The sequence below is a fragment of the Lissotriton vulgaris genome, chromosome 2_1 (genome assembly GCF_964263255.1).
Source record: "Lissotriton vulgaris chromosome 2_1, aLisVul1.2, whole genome shotgun sequence".
In the NCBI taxonomy this organism is placed as follows: domain Eukaryota; kingdom Metazoa; phylum Chordata; class Amphibia; order Caudata; family Salamandridae; genus Lissotriton; species Lissotriton vulgaris.
The window spans coordinates 2,070,095,216-2,070,120,095 of NC_141687.1; the positions used below are offsets into that span (position 1 = coordinate 2,070,095,216).

The 24,880-nt window shown below is 41.6% G+C and overlaps 1 protein-coding gene across 1 annotated transcript in view; it reads right to left on the bottom strand.

Annotated features, from left to right (window-relative positions):
- Nucleotides 1-24,880, bottom strand: part of TMOD2 (tropomodulin 2) — a 307,731-nt gene that overhangs the window by 57,638 nt on the left and 225,213 nt on the right. The gene's annotated exons all lie outside the window — the stretch shown is intronic.

Genomic DNA, 24,880 nt, shown 5'->3' on the forward strand with positions numbered 1-24,880 from the left:
ACATGGCTCCAGGCCTACCAGTGTAGCCTGATTGTAGCAACGTAAAAAACGCATTTCAACCTATCAAAATAAAGCCTGTTCACAGGTCAAAACCTCAATTTTAAATATTATTGGTCACCCCTATGTAGGGCTTGTGGCTGAAAAGCAGGATGCAAGGTAGTTAACAATAGGACATATGGAAATATAATGTTAACATGTCCTCACAGTGTCTACCCCAAACATTATTTTTCACTGTGGCCATCCTAGCTGTCCTATGTAGAAAACCAAAGAACATATTAAAAATCCTATTACTGGTTCTCGGAAATTAAACTAGCAAGAAAGAACTATCTGTAATAACTATTACAAATCTGATCAAATGGTGTAGTTGAATTTTAATAAATATTGAATAAAAGTAACTTTTAGAAAGTTACTATTCCCTGCCTGAAGTCCTGTAGGTTAAATTTGCATTTGCACTCCAGCTTCTGCCTGTCAGTAATAAGCATTCAAATAAGTGTAAAACAGGTGTGAAATACCTCCGAGGTGCAAACATAGGCTGACTAGGTGGGCAGAGATGACTCATTAGAAACTCATAGATTATGCAGGGCTGTTAGCATCTTTTTTGACATTACAGTGTCAAATCCTGCTGGAGTGTTAAATTCTGCTTGACAGGTGACACTTGACACTGGGGATGCACTTGATAGGAAGGGAACAGAATAGTAAGACAATTCTTGTATATCTACTGTCTGGCTGCTCGTAAACCCTGCTTTGTTCAGCCACACTACTGTCTCTGGGCTTATTGGAGTAACAGTGGCTGTTTCAAACTGAAATGATGTTTGATATGGGAGGACACTAGGATTACCATAGTACTGTCCCCACAAACACACCCAGGCCTCAGAGCCCAAGTTTAATGTGAATGACATCTTTGGCTATCTTGCAAATGCCCACAGTGGGGAGAGTTGTCCCCAGAAACTATTAACCTTTTGATTTTGGGCATGCCCATGAGTCTTTTCAATCCACTAGCCCGTGCCAGGATGAAATGTCACCCACTTCAGAACACTGTTGGACCTGAGGAAGAACAGAAGAGGACTGGACCTAGTGTCTGTGGCCTGAATGGAGCCCCAAAATACTGAATGTCCTCTCTCTTGTACCCAGGACAAAGAAGTAGACTCCAAGGGTCATAAGGCTGACCTCCTATTCAAGCTGCAGGCATACAACAAGCTACAAGAAACATTTTGTACAACTGCCAAGCTGACCAGTGGCAAATGGACCTGGACTGGAGCCTATTGTTGGCCTCTGCCTGACACCCTTTGAGTTTCTAAGTGCCTCTCCTGAAGTCCTGGGGGCTTTAGAAGTATATTCCTTTGGTGGACTGGACCTCAAAGGACTAAAGTAAGGAGGTAAAATCTTTGATCAGGTGAACCTGGTTGGTGTATCCAACCCGTGCACCATCGCACCCAGCATAAGATTGGGCCTAGGTCCTGGTCTACCGTGACATGACTATCATGGTTTTTTGGCACTATTTCTACTTAAACATATAAAATGTCATATATACTGTAACCCTTATTGGATTTTTGCCTTTTTTGGTATATTGTTATGTGCCAAAATCATCTTCAGTTTTCCAATTTTAAATTGGGATTTTTTTTGTTTGTTTTGCATTTTGATATTATTACTGTTTTGGTGCTACATAAATATTTTACACATTGCCCTAAGTTAAGCCTGTCGGCTAAGTACCACAGCCTCTAGGGGGTTGAGTTTAGGATACTGTAGTAATTTAAAGGAGTCATCCTGACAAGGATTGTCATTATTCTTTAGGTGAGTAGTCACCCACCCTAAGACATAACTCAATTTCTTATAGTAAGCATCATATCAGTCACGAATCGAGCTCCACAAATATACTTAGATTGAGCAAGTATGTTTGATCTTGGGTTGTTATGGAATTGGTGGGCTTCTGATAAATGAGTTGCGTAGTGGTTACTTTTCTGACTGACAACTGCTAAAGGTGTGTTTTTGACTGTGTTTTATTTATTATGCATGAGTGACTGATTGATTTCTATGTTTATAAGCTGCACTGTTAACACCCAAGAATGTGTTAGCACTGGCCGGATTGCGGTAAGACAATACATAGGTCTCCTTATGGGTGTTCCACCAGAATATCAAGTGCACGGTATGGTCCTGTAAAAAAACACATACATGGAGGTCCTCTTATAATGTTTTTTCTAATGCTCTATGAAATAACATTACACGATGGCAGCTGTTGGACTTGGCCCTTTCTGCAGGGTCATCTCCAAAAATTTTGCCATCACCCTTCTGTATTCTGAACCTGTTTTGGTTGGCTTTTTGGACTCTCTGCACTTTACCACTGTTAACCAGTGCGGATGTGCTTGCACTCTCTCCTTAAAACATAGTAAAATTGGCTTACACCCTTTTGGCCCATTCAATTTTACTTGTACTTTCCTAGTATGGTGGCACTACATGTACTCAGGGCCTGTAAATTGAATGCTAATAGTGGGCCTGCAGCACTAATTGTGCCACATGCTTAAACTGCCTTTTTAAACATGTCTCAAGCCTACTGCTGCATCGTGTGTGCAAATTTAAACTGCCATTCCGACAGGGCAAAATAAATCTTTTGTGAGGCCTAAATGTTCCTTTTTAATACATATAAATAACCCCTAGAGTACACCCTAAACAGCCCAGAGGGCAGGGTGCAGTGCATTAAAAAAGTTAGACATGTACTTTATATGTCCTGGTAGTGAAAAACTATTACATTCATTTTTCACTACTGCAAGGTCTACCTCTTCTATAGAATAACATTGGATTGCCTTATTACATTTAATAGGTGCTAACTTTCAAATGGTAAAAAGTAGGGATGTCAAGTTTGGTGCTAAAAAGAATTGTAATTTAAAACCCTCTTTATTGGGAAAGTCGGATTTTAAGTCACAATTCTGAAAATGCCACTTTCAGAAAGTTTACATTTTCTTGTCCTAACCATTTTGTGCCTGCAGCTGCATCCTGGGTCACATAACTAGGTGTATCTGGCAGTTGGTCTTTGTGTATTGCTCTCAGACAGTGAGACAAAGGAGCATAGGTTTTGTCAGGATGGGCCATCTCTGATGTGATGAGGGGGAGTAGCTGGCATACAACCACACTTGCATATCACAAAGTCTCTGCATGAGCACACTAACAAAGAGTTTGATACTAGTCTATTGTGATCTCAGACAAGGTGGAGCCAGGGTAGGGAGAAGGGAAATTCCAAGCTTCTCTTTGGATGGAAACCTCCATAGGCCTCTCCTACTTCAAAGTGGGCACAGGTTTAAATAACTGTGTTGGGTTTCAGTGCCGAGATGCCCTTTCGGGGGCGATTCGATGCGCTATATTAAGTCAACAAGAGTAATCTGGAGTCGCCAAATTAAGCCAATTCCAAGGGCAGAATGAAACATTCCACCCACCTCTACTCAACAGCTATCTTGGAAGAAAAAAAAAGTAGCACAGTCTTCAGTCTACTCCAGGTATTAAAGTTGCGACCTATTCACTTTGGTAATGCTTGTTTTGTTCAGGTAGGTGCTTAAAGAAGGTATTTGTGTTTGTATTCTAAATTCTGAATGGATATCACAGAGTAACTGCCCTAAAGGCTCCTAAATTTTATTTTCCAATTTGAAAAGCAGCTACTATTATTATCACATTCAAAGTTACTCTTTTCCTTGAACTTAGAAGGGTGGAAGACTGAATTGGTCCTGCAGTGACCGAAACATCAAAGTAATGATGACACACACACACACCCTTTAACACCCCCAAATTGTCTACTTTGTACGTGAGCATCTGGCCTTCAAGTCATATGGTATCAGCACTAGAGTGTCATTCACTGCATGGTACATGTCTAGTAGCCAGGTACAGAGCAAGAGCTGGTCTTTCGACCTGCTTTTTATTACTACAGTCATTCATGGAAATAGAAGAAGATACAGTTATCCTTTACTGTTTGTTGTACTAGCAGTCCATTTCGAAAAACTGTAATGGAAATAATGGAAAGACTGCGGTTCTCCCTCATGGACGCCATGCGTACACCTCTCTAGGTAGTCCTAATGCAGACAGACAGATGAGTAAGGTAAGGACTTCATCCCTGGCCTACAACCTCTCCTCTCTCTACCTGAACTCTGATAAAAATGTGGGGACTGGTGCACATTTTATTACACAAAAAGCATTGTGCTCATTCCTGGGGTGAGTGCAGGATGCAGCCATTGCCCTATGAATGTCTCATTTGTCAAATATCAATGATTGCTGCAGTTGAAAATAGAGGAGCACTATCTGGAATAGTGGAGTATGTTGCAGCTGGGAATATATGTGCCATGTGAATATTTTGTTAATATCTCATACAGGGATACCAGTGGCTAGTGGAAATCAATAAGACATTATTGAGAAAGCTCTGTAGATGTCTCAGCAGTACAACAGGTGTATGGAGCTGGCCGGTACCATGGTGCATTGTAATAGCTATTTTTATATTTCAGTTCTCTCTGGAAATATGTATGATGTGATATGGTGGGTGTTTAGCTACAGTGTAATAGTCTTGTGGCTATCTCAATCTGGGAATATGGCCCCACTATGCAGGTCAATATATGGTGCACAATGAGAGCTCTGTGAATATCTTCATACTGCGGCATCACTGCACGGTGCAAGTCATTATAGCGGCGCTTTGTGACAGCGCTGTGAATGTCTCAGTATTGGGATACAAGCGCACTGTGCAAGTCAAACCTGAGGATATTGAGTGAGCTATGTGGATGTCTCTGCACTGTTATATACCAGCGCTTACAGAGATGTATTGTGATTCACTGCTTGAATGAGACCAGTGCACAGTGAAAGTCAGACTAGTGATAATTTGTAAAAGGTATGAGGATGCCTCAGTAATGGTATAGTAATTTATGACAGAGGTGGGAGGCTGGAATATTATTGGGGTGGTGGTGAATGAGAGAACCCTGGAGATGGCTCTTTGTTGTGCTAGCAGTGCATGGGGAAATCAAGCCCTGTGAATGTCTCTGCACTGAAATAACAGTGCACTCTGCTGTTCAGAATAGATATATTATGTATGTTTGCATGTTGTAGGTCCGACGAATTTAGAAAGTCCACTGAAGAAAAGTCAGAAATGTGCTCTTCTAGGATTACTGATATATTCTAAATTAAATACTGACTTTTCAGGGATTCACAAGCTATCCTGGAGTACTCTTGGAGAATTACAATAGTCAAAAAATTTCCAGCGAACTCAAACCCTGGCCTACACAGAATTTCTACTAGGTTGAAAACTGTGCACATGAAGACCTGACTCTGATGTGCACTTGTACATTTAACTTCTCATTTTCCCATGTGGAAACTATTCCTCCTTTACTTCCAATAAATGTAGAAATGTTCACTACACATTCCCACCCTTGTAACACACTTACTCTTGTCCTTGAAAACAGGACATTTGCATACTTTTCAAGAAGAGGAAATAATCTGCAAGAAGTGTGTGAATATTATCAAATATTCAAGTTTGTAAGGTAGAACCTCAATTAGTTGCCTACAAACCTTATCCTAGCCCCAAATATGTGAATATAGAAATGCCTCCATGCTGGCAGAATATTGTATTTACAATTTACATTTGTAATCGAAAAAGTCTGCCATTCCCGATTATGCGCATTACAACGGCGATATTTCCATTGCAGATGTATTTGGAGTATTTAACTACACACCTTAATTAAAGCTAGGAGCACAACTACCTTTGAGACTTGGGCCTTACGAGCCCCCATGAGACCACCCCAACAGGGACACTACCAACCACAGCGCAAACCACCACAACCCCAGAAAAGACCTGCCACCGCCGCAAAACAAACGTACCCCCTGTGCTCCTCCTCTTTCCTCTCTCTCTTCTTTCCACCTCGCTCAGATTTTTTTCACCTCTAAGCAAGACAATGTAAGGCACACAGGAGGACAAGTGTATAAGCTGAAATGTAACCATAACTCTGTAACCAAGACTTACTTGTATCCTATAGATGTTTAGTGAATGCACAGTAAAACTCAATAACATACTTTGAAATGGAAAATGTGTCAGCACTGGGAGATCAGAGAAAGTTGAACCTCAAAATAGAGGGACACTGTGAGCCTATGTAGAGGATTTCGTTTCTAAAATTATAACTGTATGAATCGACTACGGATGTAATGTACCATAGGTTAAATTGTAATATTATTCCATTTTTAAGTGAACAATAAAAATAGATGAAATATTTATTAATGCTATGAACAATGTGTGTTACTTTCCCCAATACCGATCACTCAACAGTTCCTAATCCTCACTCCCTTTGTCATAACACCCTACGTAGGGGGGTGCACATAATGCTTCATTAGAAATCATAGAAATGGCTCATACTTATAAATTTCATAAGGTGCAAACAGTCAGCACTTAGGTGGTCTCTTGGCACTGGGGAATGAAACCACAAAAGCATTTCATAGCTAAATAAAAAAAATGGTGAAGGCCGCTGACACATCTGACAGATGGCAGCTGCAACAGACTCTATGCAGTGGAATGGGTAAAAGCCCACCTGATGATCATGCAGAATATGATGGGAGTCAGTCTACGTACAGCTGAAGTTGTTACCCAGCTGTTTGCTTAATGGCTTTGGAAGTATATGGGGGATTTTATATGGTGTGTAAGTCCCAAGCTCAGCAGGTTCTACCTTTGGATTTTAAAATCAGGAACACTGTTGTTTTAAAACTATATGGAACTTGTACCAAAGCTAGAAACACACTCACTGTGAAGAATGAGCGTAACTGTTGGAAGCTGCACTAACTCCTTAAAGAATTTTGTTGGACAACCATGCAGGGGAGAACTTGAAGTTTTACAATTGTTCATTAATTGTGTAGTTTCAGAGAGAATGGAGTAAATATGTGTTCAGGTTTTCTCTTTTCCAATAAGGGATCAGTGCTTCATGAACTTAGATGATTCTGATCTTTCTTTTCTTTGTAATGTTGAACTTTTGTGTAATGTGTTATTTGTCCAGTGCTTACTCTAAAATGAAGGTGTGTAGTTGCATATGGTGGGCACACACCCTCATTTTAGAGTACTAGGACTTATCCGTCAGCCCTTGATCAAGAGAGACAAAGGTAGAACAGGGAGAAAGGAGGAGGAATGGAAAAATAAGAATGGAATGACAGAGGGAGAAAGCAGGGATGAAAAGGAACCTACAAAAGTGGTGAAGGCGCAAGAGGAGGAAGGTGGTAAAAAAAAGGCACATGTGGTAGAAACCAGACTAAGCAACATACGCATTCAACAGCGCGTACAAGGTTTTTTAAAGAAAACGTTGGGCCCCAGGATCAATTTTATTATAAACTCAGTACTGCTTTTTCACAGTGGTGTGAATTGTAAAACAAAGTAAATTGAAGAGCTTCCTAGTTTTGAGCCTAAAGTTAATCCTGCCAGATACTCTGTAATTCACTCTACGTGAAGGCATCTGTACCATCTCAAATACATTGGCATGGGCTACAATGATTATATTTTATTAGATTTCTCTTTTATAGAACGCTTTGTGATTTATACAGGGTCCCTGGTGCTATAGGGCACAAAAATCGTCAACCCAAATGTCATAAACCAAAGTCAAAGGGTGTCTGCTTCGGGAGTGCGTCACAGACGCAGGACACTAAGATAGCAGGAAGGCAGAAGAAATGTTTTGGTAAAATCCAAAAAGCGTGCGGTGAATAAAGCTATATTTAATTGAAACCAGGCGAGGACTGAATGAAAGTGATTTTGTAAATGAAAGAGATGAATTAATGTTTACAGATGTAAATCATGAATATAAATTAAGTTACTTATTATATATACTAACTGCACCTGTTTCAACAAGGAAAGAGAACTATCATTTACTAACTTCTTCCTTATGCATTCACGGCGCCTCAAGCTTACGCATCTAAATCATTTGTTTAAGGCTGGATCAGATTTTTGACTTTCCTCGAAGCTTTTCGTGGTAGAATATGAACAGCACCGAATGTTCTTTTAGTCTATTTCTATTATAATCACAGGGTGCACGTGCAGACGGACTGCAGTGCTTCCTTAAATAGGAAATCAGATTTTCGGAGGGATTTGTCGTCCATGTTTTTGTAACATTCTTGGGCGTTTTTGTCTCAATCTACCAGCCAATGGTAAAAAAAAATTTAAAAAACTGAAAATGGCCGGTAAGGTCGACATTAGTGGGATTTTAACACTAAACTGGAATACCTCGAGAGAGTATTACAGCCCGAAGAACATGGCCAGGCGTGTATTTTGGCTTACAACAATGTTGCTTTTATGTATTTTTCTTAAAGGGTATTGTCTAAAGCAGGTTATATTAAACATGCAGCCCTCTACCCAATACAAATTAGAGACCCAAATAAAAAACGACAGGTGATTTCATTAATCACAATGCACAAAACTCCGCCAACAGCTCTGTAAAGTACGAGCTGCCTCCACATTATGTACAACTACATGGCTGTTACCAACCAACAACAGCACACATTTTTGTCTGCGCCCAGTTGAAAATTCAAGGGGATTCCTCACGAGAAGCCTTTTTGTCAGTGTCCCTCGTCATTCATAGGACTAGAGGCACCACAAGTTCTTTCGTTCTGAGTTCTGGTCTACTGTAAGACCTGGTAGTGGAATATGCAGTTTCAGAGTTCCTGATGCTACATACGTCTTGAACCTCTGCCCCTCCACACCACAGTATTTTACCTAAGTCTACGGGAAGGTTTGGACCTGGAGCCTGCGCATTTCAACCTTCAAGATGCTAGAATCTGCTGCTTCCAGACAGATAGCACTGACTATTAGTATTCATAAAACTTTAACCTGCTCTTTAATTCTTATTGGTACAGTGATCATGTAACCAGGAACTACAGTACCCATCAGGCATTTTACTGGGGAACCTGTATTCACAAAATCATCCAAATCCAAGCCGAACTAGAACCAAATTATATTCATCGCTGTAGAAAGAAGCTTTCATGTATAGGCAGAGAGCAGTGAATGAATGTCAATGCTGGAAGCGGATGTGGATACAAAAGCTGAAAAACTACATCTTTTTGGGCAGACCTCATTCCAAGATACCCCCAATTGCTCCTCGAATGTACACCTTGCTTAATCATTCTTAAAGCCATCCATGATTTACCTCCCAACACAAGCGAAGACTCTGAGGCCCTAAAAAACAAATCTGTCCTCAGCTGCAAACCAAAGCTGGGTGGCCCAAGAACCTAGCTCAGGAGGTCCTGTCGGTGAGATCTCTGTGTCTTAGCATCCATCCTAAAGATTCTTCCCTGGGCTGTGTTTTAGTGAATTTCAAGAATCTCCGGATCGTTGAATTGTTACTATGGCACCTAAAAAGCATAACACCACCCCAATTGTTCCTACATGTACACCATCGAGAATGAGCTTGTTTTTCACCTGAATGAAAAGCTGATCAGTTGCTCACGGTTCAACAGTGTAGAAGACAGGCCTTGGAGCAGTTGCTTCACTGTCTGAAAAAGTTATTCAATTTTTCGATAAAGATGAAAGATTACTGAGTATTGGCTCCTAGCAGGATTAAGCCAAATGCTGGCATTTATATCTTTCAATACATCTGCTTCAATATCTTCACTTGACTCAGGGCCAATGTGCCTACTTGGGGATCAGCTCTCTTCGTATAAACTATAAGAAACTCCTTTGTACCGCCTTACACTCAGCGTCTATCAAGGACTATATCTCCTTCAATATAGTTTACAGAATTCAGCATTCTGTACATTGTTGTGTTCCAGATTTTATTCCTAAAAGACTAGGGCCTGATTACAAGTTTGGCCGTCCTGGAGCGGGCTGCCACACCACCCTCACAGGTGACAAGCAGCACTCTACAAATCCACCTTATATTGCATTTCACTAGACCAGTACACTTGGAAACTCATTTAAGTAAATCTGGTAAAGTTGAGTGATACAAAGTGGGCGGGAGCGCGAGAGCCTCATGGCTGGCTTAATATACTAGAGGGAGAAGGGAGAGATATCCGTTCTTGTTAGAACATTGTTAGAGAATTATCGTTTTTTGCAGCTAAGCCAAATGCTGTTGCTTGGCTTCCAAATAAAGCAGCCTTTTCCATATAGGCGAAGTGTGTCTATGTTCTGCCCTCCCCCAGTTGTGTGTTTTACCCTTCCTGCCTTTTTTTGTGTGTTTGCTTGTACTTGTTTTTGTGTTCTGTGTTGGCTCCCAATCAAACATAAGCAGAGTTATTATTTTATCTGACCTTTAGGGTTTCTCATAGGAAACGTACAGTGAAAGTAGTTTTTGAGGGCTCGTCACTGTAGGTTCAGGCCAAAATTATATTCTTGCATGTATCATGCTTAAATAATAGGCACCCTACCACGTGGGCTACGAGATCTACTTAAGTGGACTTATCTAAGATTTAAATGTAAATTTCTGTCAAAAAGGGTTATTTTGACTGGCTTTCCTGCAGGTTTAAAATCGACAAGAGTCAGGCAAAATGGTAGCCTTGCAGCCATGTTTTCTTTGTCCTTCTAGTGGATGGCAAAATAAGTGCTTCAGTCCACAGGAAACATGTTACTTTCAATGACACTGGCATATTTCTGTGCACTGCATACTATTGCCTTCCTATAAAGTTAAATATGTCAGTTGGTGATTAGTCAATTTCACCATTTTTTATTGACCATAGCACATTGACGGAGGTCTGTACACTAGTGTCCCAGTGTGCAGAGTTAAACAAAAAACTGCAATACCAGTTGGCAAAAACTGGAGGTGAGCACACAAACACAGGCACATGTACCAGACAATGAACAATGCTTCAAAACGATCATGCAATGGGTAAAGAAATGCAATCTAATTACGTTCCCCTAAGAAGAAAAAATGTATTTCATTTGATTACTTAGAAGTGTTTCGCTTACTCAAAAACCTTCCAGGAAAAAAAACACTTTTACTCTGAAACACGTGTAAACTATTTGAAGGCAACAGCTGGGAGTGATAATGTCTTCCATATGTGTGGATGAAGCATTCCAAGTCATATGAACTGTGGATGGCACCGGGTTTCAAAATGCATTTTGAAATATTTTCATGACAAGAGGCTATCACACTTTAAAACGTTTGAAACTATCCTTTAGTGCGATACACCAATAGGGTACTATGAACTCTTTTTATTTATTGTCGTGAATGATCTGAAAATGCAAGGAGTAGAAGATGAGATTCTGAAATTTAAGGAACAGACATAGAGATTCGTGAAAAGAAAGTGCTAGGAGAAGAGATCCTGCAGAAACTCTATGACTATATAATCCTCTGAGGGGGGAAATCAATGACTCGAAAATATGGTCCTTGAGTCCCTGTGGGGCATCAAGGAGGACTTATGCAATAAACTACCTGGAGACTTCCTGAAGGAGAACACAGTGGCCTTGCTTGTTGTTTGGCTCATTCAAGGCACACACCACTTCGCCGCTGCACTGGATGTCTCTATTGCCCACATCGCCTAGCGGCAGAAGCTGCTTTCGTCATTGGGTCTGCGCCAGGCGGCGCATTCAAGGCGTGCCCAGGCCAAGTACGGGCCCGTCTGCGCCCTTCTAAGGCAGGCCAAGGCTGGGCCACCCCCCTTGGTCCCATGGATTGGAAACTAGATAAAAGAACCGGTAAGGAACCCAGTCATATTAATATCTAACCATAGTCAAAAGCATAACCGATTTGCTGTGAAAATGGGCAAAAGAAAATGAATACTAAGTAATGGAAGCTGCACGGGTAAAAACGTGCCAATTGTTAACTATCTGAAAAGTGTTATGGGCCTGATTAATAATGAGATAGTCCAAGTGGAGGAGGGGTGGGCAGCTACAAAAACAGCATTAAATGCAGCCCAAAAAGAGTCAAAGTCAGACTTGGTAGATCCTGTGAAACCTGATTCTGCCTCTGAACCCCAAGGCATAAGTACAAGTAAGGAGGTCTATATATCTAATATAGACCGTCTTATAAAATACCCTTGCATATTGACACTCCCACTTGACATATATTTTATCAGATCATTCTGAATTGGTTTCCCCACTGGCGAAAAAGAGCAAACAGCAACCTGTAAATACGAAAGTATGCTCCAAAAATCAGTTGAAAAAACTTGAAAAAGGGAAAAAGAATTAAATTAGAGGCAAGAGGGACAGGGCAGACGAAGCAACAATCTACCCAAAAGGCATTGAAACCCTCTTAAAAAAATTACAGGGGAAAATCGACAATATTGAAAGGCGACTTATGTAGGGAATTAAGTCAGTACAAAAAGATATTATTTATTTAACTGATTTGGTCACAAACCTACTGTCCCCGGAAATGTCCCAAAAGGTAATGCCTGGAAGTAACTCGGATGAGAAAATTTAAGCAGGGCATAGCTCCCTAGGTGAAATTGGAAAAACGAATTTGAAAACGGCGCCCCAAACAAAGGAAGCACTTAGAGTACAACCTATTCTAAAATTAAGCGATAATTACTTATGTAATAAACATCGTTTAGAAATTGAAGAAATTGAACACGAAAAATAACTTTTCACGAACTATCGATCTACGAAGCCTGATGAGGTTTCTCTTCATCTAACCCCCCCCCCCGACCCCTCCTCCACCCCCCCACCCCCCTCCCCCGGCAACTCCTTATGTTATTGTTTGTAAAAAAATCCCGAAATTAATAGCCAATACCACAGAGACTTGGGGGACTTTAAAGAATCGTGTTATGTATTAGTTTGCTTCAAATTCTAACTGCTGCATTAACGTGTTTTCTCAGAACATAATAATGTTAAGAAGAGTGAGTTGGGTGGGCAGTATGAAGAAATCATCCAAAGGAGATTGTGTTGTTGTGAATTTCCGCAGTCTGGAGGTGGCGGGGTCTCTGATTGGAGAAATATCAGCTAAATATGGCCGTTTAATCATCTTGATGATATTATCACTGATGTTCCACTTGGCTATTTTTACAAACCTAGAAATGAGCCCCACTCCACCCCCCAATAACTAGTAGAAACTTCCAGAACATGAATCCGTGTATACCATCCATGCCTAATAGGTTTGCTCCTTTAAGACGCTGCAGTGGAATTGATGGATGTAGTGCAATTGAAAGGTGTTACTCATGCCTCCCCTCCCATCAGGCCTGTCGTTAATGATCTAAATGGTCATTAATTACATGGATCCTTAACCATCAAGCCATAGAATGTTGCAGGGGTTAACAATAAGCTACACGATAAGGAATGGCTTAAAACGATACAGAATTGTACTCCAATCTTACTACAAGAATCTTGGCTCACAGAAACTTTTATTATTAATGGCTTTAAAACGAGTTATACTCAAGCTATCCCTTCGAAGGCAGGAAGAGCAAAAAGAGGTTTAGCAGCTTTAGTTTCAGTAACCTCACCATTGACACTAAAGAGAGTCTACACTAAATCACAGTGTTTCCAGTTTTTACTTTTTTGCATTAAAGGGAAACAGTGCATAGTAGTGATACATTTTTATAACAATGTCTTCGACAGTACATGACATAGTGCAATTACATCAATGGAAGAGGATTTGTATGATGTTTTAAAAGGGCTGGGGGGAGACTACTTGCTAATCTAAGAGGGTGATTTTAATAGTGAAATGTGTAAAAGTCTAATAGGGGAACAATATGGTTATAGTGATGGCTATAGGGATCCTAGCTCTCATTTTCCACATAATCCTTATGGAGAAGCGATTAATTCTGCCATGTATAAATATAATTTAGAAATCATGGAGTCAGGTGAACGCAAGGGAGAAACTGTTGCCCAAAGATGTGAAGGGTTGAGGTCTTTGTCGCACATTGCGTAGGTCTAGTATCAGGGAACTGCAAGGGTCTTGTTGAATACAAAATTATTCAGGCAAGCCCTTTTAGTGACCACCATGCACTACTCCTGATACTGAATCAAGCTTGTATCAACAAGAGAAGGCACTCGTTCTCGCAGCTGATATCAAAACATAAGGAGAGAATGGGATTCCCATTAAATGGTCAGGTGTTAATCCCATAGTTTTTATGGAAAACATAGTAGAAAAAAAACATGAACATGTAAACATTTGTTTGGATAGATCCTCCCTAAATGTTGATATTGTTAGTGCATTTCATAATATTGCTGCTGTAATTTCTGAAGACTTGTAAATAAGAAATAAAAAAAATACTGATCACTGCCCTATATGGTTTGACCAGCAGTGCTCCAAATTAAATAAGGAATTAAAGGAAGCACTAAAACTAAGACCGAGGGATAGAGAGAGAATTTGTACTCGTTGGAAAAGCTATAAACAAACTTTAAATTCAAGATAAATAGAAATCCGGGAGAGGGCGTGGGAAAAATTGATACATGCAGCTGATACACGTGATTCTATCTTATTCTGGAAAACAAAAGACCAACCCTTTTTTTAAAGATGTATCATCCGCTAAAATAGAAACACTAGTAACTCCAGAGGAATGGCCGACGCGTTTTGAAAACATTTTTACTCCAACAGAAGAGGTCTCTATGATTGATGGCAATAGTAATTTTATTTTAGTGAACACTGTTAAGACTGCACCCATCACCCTAGACGAGATTAAAATTGCCCTAAATAAAAGCGCACGTAGTAAGGCTGCAGGACCAGATGGGGTCACTATCGATATTTTTAAGTCTATCATCGACTTATGGTCCCCAATCATAGTAAGCCTTTTTGATGCCACATTTGGAGGGGTGCTACCTGCCACTTGGGTAGAAAGCACAATCGTCCCCATTTTTAAACAAGCATTGGAAATGCAATAGGTCTCGCATCATTAGAGTTAGTGCTTTTAGAATTGTTTATGGGTTTTTTTTTGTAAATCTTTAGCATTTTTGTTTCCTGTAGCCAATGCTAAAGAATTACAAATAAAATAAGTTCTCTGGCACTTGAAGTACTTCTCTGTGTCTATTTCATTTCTACTGTTGGCGATTAAATTTGGGAACACCACTCGGGTTACTTTTATAAACAACATATTTACAGCCTTCCGTGGCTGATCTGGTCTACACAATACCGGATTCTACTGAAAAACGCAAAATAATCAGTATACGATCTCAATATTTATAGTTACAACACAAAATAAATAAAGCAAAATGTGGTGCATGATCCAGTTGAAAAACGAACATCTTGAAGTAGTCAAATTTTAACTGTTTGCAACTGACAGTATTCTGAAAATAAGTATTTAGTTTGGAATTCTAAAAATAAGGAGTTCTTAAAAGAGCTGAATGACGACCACATCGGCAATTCTAAACGAATGAAATATGCAACTTACCAGCTGGATATCTGAATGACCGAAAGGCACCACAATACCTGAGTGGGAAGCTTTCAGTCTACTACCGCTGGGGTTGGTCATGGGGTAGAGGGTGCAAAGACTATACATTCGCCGCATGTACAGTCCATTTATAATTAAGTGGTACTCTCGGGTTATAATTTAACGCATTGTTGCAAAGGGAACCTATGGGATGCGAGTCTGAAACACAGCCAAAACAAACACGCCAATTTCATTTAAGAAAATGTAAACGTGGGCTCAAAAACTAAGCAAACTATTTGTAGTTGCCTCTGTCCGAATTGGCATAAAAGGTCCCACACACTGTGACTCCTTGGGACCTTGTGAATCTCACAGTCTACCAGTAGGCACAATATGATCCACAACCCCGCATCCACTTTAGGCAGACCATGTGTGTAGCTATTAGAAAACTTTCAAATGCAAATGATCCACGTATAGAGAACTACGAGGAGTTACCCGTTCAACGTGCCAAACGCTTGGTATCATCATCCAAAACTCGCCCCTCCAACTGAGCAGCTATAAAATAACAAGCTTCTGTGTTCTGCGACACGGCGGGCAGGGGAGGGGGCGGAGCGGGGAGAGGTGCGACACGGCAGGCAGGGGAGGAGAGTAGGAGGAGGAGGGGGGAGGAGAGTAGGAGGAGGAGGGGGGAGGAGAGTAGGGGAGGCACGGCCTGGCGGCCGTGCACCCAAGAAGTGAGGGGGCAGAGCTTTAAGTGGTACTCTCGAGTTATAATTTAACGCATTGTTGCAAAGGGAACCTATGGGATGCGAGTCTGAAACACAGCCAAAACAAACATGCCAATTTCATTTAAGAAAATGTAAACGTGGGCTCAAAAACTAAGCAAACTATTTCGGAGCGGGGAGGTGCGACACGGCAGGCAGGGGAGGAGAGTAGGAGGAGGAGGGGGGAGGATAGTAGGAGGAGGAGGGGGGAGGAGAGTAGGGGAGGCACGGCCTAGCGGCCGTGCAACCAAGAAGTGAGGGGGCGGAGCTGGGGGAGGCTGTGAGAGAGAGAGTGGGCAAGGCAGGCGGCTGGGGGCATGTGCACGCGCTTTTAAGCTCAATGCGCATGCGCATTGAGCTTAAATTTCACGGGCACTGCAAGGAATCGCCACGATTCCTTGCAAGTTTGTTAAAGAGTGTTTAAGCCCCCATAGTCTCGCAAGCTCGATGCGCATGCGCATCGACAGGCGAGACCTAAAAAGCGATAGACGAAATACAAAATGCTACCGTCCAATATCCCTACTTGATTCTACATCAAAATTGATGAGCAGAATTAAGTTAAACAGACTGGAATGCTGGGCAAATGAGAATAACATCTTAACTGAAGCCCAGTGTGGATTTAGAAAGGGTATTGGGACGGTTGAGCAATGCTTTAATCTCAAGTTATTGATAGGGAAATATACCATCGCCAAAGAAGGCCAACTTCATTTTTGCTTTTTTGACCTTACCAAGGGGATACCAAAGGGGATGATGGACGGAGCGTTTGAGCAAATCAAACACCCACCCTCAGTCAACTGATCTGGGTAGAATCATCATCATTCTTTAGCTCACTCCACCACCCCAGTTCAGACATGGCCATATGCAAATCAGTCTGACCCTGTGCCTCATGGGAACAGTCCATCCCGAACTGCCAAGCCATGTCTTCCCTGGACCGGATACAAGCATCCTGGAACCGATTTCGTGTTCATAACCCTCATAAGCCAGGCTATCTTGAATCCAGTGGCAAAGTGAGCAAGGGACCCACGTCTGGGCATACCCTGACAACTTAGGGCGAACAAAGAAATACCAAAGGGGATGATGGATGGAGCGTTTGAGCAAATCAAAGACTGATTTGCATATTCCTGGGTTCAAACTGGAATGGAATGGTGAGCACAAAAACGATGGATTTAGGCCCAGATCTCTGTACTGGGGTGAATGTATGAAATTGGTCTGCATTCTGTCCATCAACTGTGGATTTTGCATTTGTCACCCCGAGTGGGACGGGTATGCTCAGACGTGAGTCCCGTGCTCTCCAAGCCACTGGAATCAAGCTATCCTGGCTGATGAGGGCTAAAAGCCCAAAACCGGTCCTAGGATGCTTGTTTCCAGTCCAGGGAGGACCTGGCTTGGCAGTTCGGGCTGGACTGTTCCCATGGGGCACAGGGTCAAGACTGATTTGCATATGGCTGTGTACAAACTGTAATGGCATGGTAAGCAAAAAAACAATGGATTTAGGCCCAGATCTCTGTACTGGGGTGAATATATGACATTGTTCTGCATTCTGTCCATCCACTGTTGTTTTTGCATTTGTCACCCCCGAGTGGGACGGGTAAGCTCAGACATGAGTCTCGTGCTCTCCATGCCACTGGAATCAAGCTATCCTGGCTGATGAGGGCTGAAAACTCAAAACCAGTCCTAGGATGCTAGTTTCCAGTCCAGGGAGGACCTGGCTTGGCAGTTCGGGCTGGACTGTTCCCATGGGGCACAGGGTCCAGACTGATTTTCATATAGCTGTGTTCAAACTGGAATGGCATGGTGAGGAAAAAACGATGGGTTTAGGCCCAGATCTCTGTACTGGGGTGAGTGTATGACATTGTTCTGCATTCTGTCCATCAACTGTTGTTTTTGTTTTTGACCTTACCAGCACATTTGATTTAGTTAATCATGTTAAACGGTGGCAAACACTGGAAGGGATAGGTGCCCCACACTTTATTATTACTTACTTATCGCAAATTTATGCTCACATAATTTCAAGGATTCGTTATAGCCCAAAAGGTGAATGCACTCCTCATTTTAGCGTCACCCGTGGGATTAGACAAGGTTGTGTCCTTGCACCTCTTTTATTCTCTCTTTACATTAATAATGTTGACTTTTCACTGCAGAATTTAAATGCTGATGCCCTCACTGTAGGTAAATGCGTAACACCAGTACTGCTATATGCAGACGATGCAGTCCTATTATCTAGGACTGCTAACACCCTTCAATGCCTGATAGATAACTTTAGAAAATTCATGACTGGGAAAGATCTACAATTAAACCTAAGTAAAACCCTTGTCATGACTTGAGGGAAAAGCAAAACAAAGAGTAGAAACCACTATGTGGAAGGTGTATATATTGAAAGGACAACATCATTTCCATGTCTGGGACTCCTTTTTAATGGGAATGGTACCTTGGGCGCACATACCGACCTATGTAAGTTAAAGTTTATATGATCAAGTGAGGGTATCTTTAGATTTTCAAAAGAAAATCGGTAATAAGCCAGTGTGGGAAATCCTTACATTTTATAGGAGTAAGTGTATCACAGGTGCATGTTATGGAGCAGCATTATGGGTAGTGGGCAAATATCTTGCTGCTCCAAACCCTCGAAAATAAATTTCTAGTAGGGTGTTGGCAGTTCCAAATGCAACCGCTTCATATATAGTACATGAGGAGACGTGTGTACCCTACATTAGTGATTTCATTAGTATGGCTGCCCTCACACTATGGTATAGGATCTGGACTGAAGATGAGACAAAATTCACCAAGGAAATAATAATGGACTGCCTCACTCTTGATTACTGTAAAAAATCTCTTGGCTACCGTATATTTATATTCTTTTAACTGAGTGTAAGGTGGTTCCTGATTTTTATGACCCCAAGTCCATCCAGACATACAATAAAGGGGAGTTAAAAATTAGGCTAATATATTCTAGGCAATCTATAAGAGATGCTGAGACAAGTACAAAATCAAGTGTTAGATAATTTTGTGAAGGCCCACTTTTGTTGGGTATCTAACCGTACCTTGTCTTAACAAGAAATGTGCAACACAGATTTTACTTAACAAGGTTAAGGATGGGTACCTTACACTACCAGATCGTATAATCTAGAATGGGTAAGTGGAGCCTTAACCTTCTAGCTGCCCATGTGACGGAAAGTCTCTTCAGACCACATTGCATTTTATACTCTTTGTAATTTTTATCGGGATATCAGGAAATCCTTTTTACGGCTGTTATTAATTGATAATACATTGTGTACTTGTAAATTTGCTTTTAATAATATCTGTAGTGTGGAAAATGAAAACACATATAATGCAGTTATTCTTTTTATCCAAATGGCAATCAAGAGAATAAAGGATCTTTCTTATCTGGAAGCCATAATATAGGAACATGAATAGATCCTTTCTTTTAATGACTAGGTTATCACATTTTTACGCGTGAGTATAGCTACTGTATTTTCACCTCTTCAATATACCATACAGAGTTATAGTCCACATAAATACAATAAGTAGTAAACTAAGAATTTACGTATAATGAACTACAACTATGCACTGTATTTTATATTGTTCTTGTGAGTCTAAGTTTACATAATTATTGTTTTTTTTTAGCAAAGAAATTATTATGCACTGATTTAATTTTTAAATGTTTTAAAAATCATTATGGTGCAGTTCTCTGTATAGAAAACCACAGGATGGAACATTATTATGGATTGAATTGTTTTTAAAGTGGTTTTATTATGTAGAAATGTTTATGTAAAGAATGCTTTTATGGTTATAAATTATAGACTGAATAAAGCTTGATTGAATTGAATTGAATTGAATTGAACACAGTGCAGCAAACGGAGAGCAGGCAGGGTTCTGGGACCAGCTGTGGAGTACAATCTAGCTGCAGGCTCCCAAAGATCACAAGTTTTAATTACGTCTACGTTTGGGGGTAAACTTCAGACTTTTTGTGAATTACAGGGAATCTCGGATATGCCTCAGGAAATCTAAGGAAGTTATATAATTCTTGGAGTACCCCAATGAGGAATGCACAATGCAATTTTTGCAAAAGTCTGCATGCATAAACCCTTAATTTTTTTCTTTTTCTCTGTGGGTAAAAAACTTGCTCTCTGGAGAAATCGACTGCCCTACATCCCCATAAAGTACCCGGTCTAAATAAGAAATCACGTTCCCCTGCCTTTACTGGAACAAATTGACATGTCTTTTTCAGGGTACGAAATTACCTGTGCCAGTTAGTCACTCACAAACTTTCTGGCCCATCGTTTTTCACCTATTTCTCCAGGGTTTAATGAGACATATCCATGGTTGTCACATGTGAGGCTTAAGCAAGAATGAATGTGTCCTTGTGTAACTGCGCTCATGTAAAGTGCTCTGATACCCGATACCTTTGGGTCAAGTTCGTGCTAAATAAAACTCCGCAAAAAAAAATAAAGGAAGGGATGGTTGCCCGGGCACCACACTCTTAAGGACCCTGAAGCTCACACAGAAAAATGATTTCAAAACACTTCCTATGAAGAGCTGCCTGCCTTTCTAAGCCTGTTTATGTTGCTAAGCAAGATTTTGTCCTAATAGAACACAGTTGAGAGTGGCCTACACTAGATGGGGTCAAGTCTTGCATAGACCTTTAAATGTTCTACGTCCAGGGTCCTCTCTTTACATAACCAACTTTTCTATGGCTATGTTTTGAAACCTGGTCGTCATAACCAGGGTTGTCAGATGTTCGTGCGAGGTTTGGAGGCAAAACCTAATGTGTGGGTCCTCTGGATGCTAACGATTTGGTCAGGTGCAATAAGCAGCACCTATTTCTAAGTATGAAAAAGTGTCCTTCATGGGAAGAGAAAGCATAGTGCCTGATGCCATCTAGTGGTGCAGCCACACAAGAGGCATCATTGTTAAAAAGATGGCAGCTGTGATGCAATAAAAAATATGTCAATAAATGTTGCTGATGGAAAGTGGAATCTTAGAAAGTGTGGGGCCTGGGGCATAAATAGCCTCTCTGATCCCCAGCTTCCCCTTGGAATGGCCTGCTTCCAGCTTGAGGCTCAGAGAGAGAGAGCCAACTGCAGGTCTAAAGCTGCACTGCTTCCACTGACTGCTGCTGCAAAGAGACTGGGGCTACTGTCTTCCATGACTGGGAGAGTGCTATCAGAAGTCTAGACCCATGCGTCATGACCACCAAGACCTTCTAACTTAAGACATGGACTTCTGGCGCGACCTTCGCTGTAGAACCAGTGAGTGAATTTGTGACAGAAACAATTGCAATGACCAAAATAGAAAATGTGTATTTTTTTGCACAGAAACTGTAATTTAGAGTGATCTGTGTTTGGCCTTCTGGTCACAGGTATACATTTCGGTAGTACCACACAACTGGTTAATCTCTTGAAGTCAATAAAACGAATGCAATAAACAACTTTAATGCAGTATGGAGAAATCACGCAGAGTGACATGAAAACCTTAGAAATTCACTTAGAAAAACAACAGTGAAAATTAACTTATTGTTATGAATACAAACAAAAAAAGCATTGAAATTCACAAGTTAGAGTTAGTACCACAATCCGTAATTTGCACACCAAATGCAGTGCTCAGGACATTCACCTTGATGTAACTGAGGTAATATGAATTTTATGGTCAGTTGTGTCCCCTATCGTAGACCCCACCGGCTCCATGTACGTGCTTTAAGTACATGTATGTTCCCTCCTCTTTCAGCTATGAAGACGCAAATACATTTGCGTCCAACGTTAACATGTCCTCTTTCAGATCCACCATGAATGGGTCAGATATTCCGTTCCTAAGTGTACCTTGCCAACGTCTTTATGTGGTGCACTTTCATGATTTCTAGCTCTGGCGAGTTAGGCCCTGATTTCTGCCATCGAGCCTCTTTCTGCCTTCTGTCTCTGAAAGCCGCAGCCTGCTGCTTCCTGACCCTTGACTTACTCCCTGCGCGGCGAGCTGTGCCAGGCTCGGCCAGCCTTGCCTGCCAAGACTGTATTCAACCTTCAAGTTATCTGCTCCGCTCCTCGAAAATACATTCCTGTCTAGTAGTTTACGAAAACATCCTTCCCAGCTGCAGAGCAAAGGGCCCGGCCTCACTGTCTCCATGCAAGTAATTCATAGCTTCCGTTACCATGGTAGGCCCATGGCCCCTCACATCTCATGTAGACACGTAGTCGCATATGCACGCACTAGCAGTCAGTATAGAATAGCCTCTGCCCGAGAGACCTTTCCTTTCAGATAATACAGTTCCTCAAACACCAGATACCAGATATGATTTGGGATTAGGTTGTTCTGACACCCCAGACTTCTGTCTCCTCATGTAGGGCTAAATGTCAAGTCCCCTTCACCCTCCAGTTCCACGTCAATCACACGTCATGCTGCTGCGCGCGCATCTCTGCCACATATTTTCTGCTGACACTGCAGGATTCACTTATGGATCCACCCACTTGTAATACGTTTCATGTGACGTTGTCTAGCACACGCCTTCATGCACGCCTTCATGCACGCCTTCTGTTACGTACATATGTCATTATCTCGTTTCTCTCAGCTGTTACGCCTCCTGCATAAGTTTTACTGTAATGCATTGACTATATATATGATAACCTGTCAATAAAGTATTGTCTATCCCTTCCTGAACCTTCGTGGTGATGGAACATGATTGCCTGGTTTAAACCAATTCCTTTTTAAGGAATAAAACCCCTTTTAAAACCTCAAATACCACGGATTCTGACTCTTATTTTTGACTGAGTTATTCTTATGATATTTTACCGCATAAATTCCGCATAGGTAATTTAAATTTACCACATAATTGGCGCCCGAATAGGGACCCCTCCCCCACCCCACGCGCCGGAGGTGCGTTGCAGGCCCGGTGCCCTGCCACAGCCGGACGGACAACTACGCGTACCCGCAGGATTTCCTGTATCTCCCTCAGGCCAACGGAGGTGACTGAGGCTGCGATCGACACCCAGACGAGGCGGTGAGGAGTGCAGAGGATCCCGACCAGAGCCTAGCTGAGAGAACAAAGTCCGAGGTATTCAGAGGCCCACCAGGTTCCGAAGTTCCGAAGTACCTACGTCACGAGTCCAGTCCAGTCGAGTCCAGTCCGGTCCAGTCCAGTGTCGAGTTTCCGAGGCCTTCTGTTCCGTGCTTCCCAGTGAGCACCGTTGCTGGGGACGGATCTAGACGAGCGCATTAATTTGTGCCGGTCAAGACGGGTTTGGGTACACAGACCCGGTCTGCACTGTTTTAGCGGTGTATCTGTACTGTTTAGCAGTATATCCGGTCTGCACTGTTTTAGCGGTGTATCTGTACTGTTTAGCAGTATATCCGGTCTGCACTGTTTTAGCGGTGTATCTGTACTGTTTAGCAGTATATCAAGTATGAAGGTAGTAGTTTTATTCTAATTATTATTGTTCGTTCTTAAATGTCTTAAATGTGTTTTAATGTTGTGGTATGAATGATTGTTCGATCTGCATTATCGTGGTTATTGTATTAATTGTGTTCAAATCCAAGTAAGTATCGAGTAGTAAGTTTCAAGATGCCGTTATTCTCTAAACTAAGACAGATAAAAACCAGAAAAGGGGTACTAGAGGAGGCTGTTCCCATTCCACCTAGGGACACTCCAGGGTACTTTATGTACCATAAGCATGGCCTAGATGCCGTATTATTTCTCGATTTGTGGGTGGATTACACCAAAGATCTAGCAGAGAATCAGAGATGGCCCGCTGCTGGGACATGGGATGCCGATTGCATCATGAGAGTAGAAGAAGCATTATGGAAAAAGAAAGCCAGACAGTCACAGAAAGATGCCATTGAATTATGGCGTAAAGAATTGCATAGACGTACAGAGAAAGCACTCAGAAAAGAAGAGAAAAGTAGAGAGGATTCAGAAAAAGCCCGAGAAAACGTATTAGTTGAGGAAGGTATACGAGTAAAAGCCGAACAAGTAGACAGACAACGAAACACTCTTATGAATGGTATGTATCCTCTTCTGGCCGAGGGTTTACCTAAGGCCACCCCGGAAGTACCAAAAGACCTGCCACCTCCATTACTCCCGACTAAATTACACCACAAGACCGCAAAGGACATTTTCCTTTCTTCCTATTTAGACGATGTAGCCCCCGAATATGTTAATGCTCCACCGCCACGCACACCACCTGTTGATGGCACTGCACCCCGAGATAATCTACCGCCACCTCTACAACGACATACTCCCCCTCCCGCTCCACCTCTTCCGCTTCTTCCTCCGCTTCTTCCCGCACCTATTCTCCCCACCATACACCCAACAAATCCATTTGGACCTGGCACCTCAGGAGGTGCCGTAGGAGGTTTTCAAACACCACCACCAGCACATCGATTGACTTATAGGGACTTAGCACACCAACGTACACCCCAAACAGCGGGTTACGACATACTTAATGAGCCTCTTACAGACTGTAGATATGATCCAGTACCCGGTAAAGATGACAGAATGATGCTATCATCAGTACGTCTACGACGAGTTGCAAACTATTTAATGATATTACCAGGAATGATTGATCATCTAGACAGAATATATCACTTTGTTCAGACGGGGGAAGGTCCTGAAAGTATTGGCGATGCCATAGCATACCAGAAAGTTGACACTCAGAAAATGATATTACGTTTTTTCATAAACTGCTTGATAAGAAACCAAGACAGGCCTGGTGTAGACCAGGAAGAAATGAAAGCACTTAATAAATGGGGTCAGAATATAGCGGACGGAAAACATGATAAACAGAATAGTATAGAACATATGTGCCGAAGGATCCGAAAAGCAGTAGAACAAATACATGAAAGACCACGGCCTGAAAGAGAGCTAGAAGCAGATAAGACTGAATCCTCGGAGGAGGAGGAACAACAAGAAACGACAACAG